The 955-nt window shown below is 41.0% G+C and overlaps 1 pseudogene; it reads left to right on the top strand.

Annotated features, from left to right (window-relative positions):
* The window catches only part of LOC119581766, a 6,372-nt pseudogene that overhangs the window by 1,417 nt on the left and 4,000 nt on the right, over positions 1-955 (top strand).

Genomic DNA, 955 nt, shown 5'->3' with positions numbered 1-955 from the left:
ATCACCACCATTGTTGACATGCCCCTGTGAGTTACGGGGCGCTGTTTTGTTCCGGGATATTTTCTGCGAAGTCAGAAAGTTTCCATATTGCATTATGCTCCATAGGCAGATGTATTTGAGTATAGATTGTATTATACTCTAGATTGTATTCTATATTGTATAATGCTCTGTGGGCAGATACGTTTGATTATGGTCATATGGTTTTAACTGTAGTCTGGTCGGCTACGTGTTTATCATTATTCCTTCTATTAGCTTTGTTTGAAGGAAAGGGCTTTGTTTGAAGGAAAGTTCAGTACGTAAATACAGAACAGTATGTGTATTTTATTGGAATATATTAACTCACACTCACTTATACAAACAGACGCATGCATGGCTGTTGAAAATTTAAACACTGCATTTAGCCTACCGTACATAATAAAACTTCAAGGTTCTATCATAGAGTAGAAATGCAGAGAACATAATTCTGGTTTGCACGTTTATATTGAGAAGCTGACAAATATGATGAGAGGAGGTCATTATCTTAATTTTGATTTTGCAGCAGAATCCCAGAGAAATTTTACGTTCAATGAGGAGCATTTTCCTTATTTGTGAAAAGGTTAGCAACGTTTAAAGGTGAAAAGGTCTTAATGGTGGAATTACCAGAGACGCCAGAGATTTTCTCGTCTTGCTTTTGATCACGTGGGAGACCACCCGCACATGAAATAACATTAAAGAATAGGAAATGAAAAAAGTAGAAACAGTAATAGAAAAATCCATGCAATGGTCACCATGCGGTTTACATTCTTCCGAGTTTCGCAAGCGTACGAGAACGTTCACATAGCCTCAAACGTTTCAGCAATTCGATCCCGCCGACCACAAGCATGGCCGCGTGGACCGAGAAGATGGAGGCGGCGAAGGGGCGTGCTGGGTCGACGTCGGGTTCTGGGCGGCGTTGTGCCCGGTGAGGATACAGGGG

Source organism: Penaeus monodon, chromosome 15 (genome assembly GCF_015228065.2).
Source record: "Penaeus monodon isolate SGIC_2016 chromosome 15, NSTDA_Pmon_1, whole genome shotgun sequence".
Taxonomy (NCBI): domain Eukaryota; kingdom Metazoa; phylum Arthropoda; class Malacostraca; order Decapoda; family Penaeidae; genus Penaeus; species Penaeus monodon.
The sequence above is the reverse complement of the archived record's forward strand: the minus strand, read 5'-3'. Positions and strand labels throughout refer to the sequence as shown.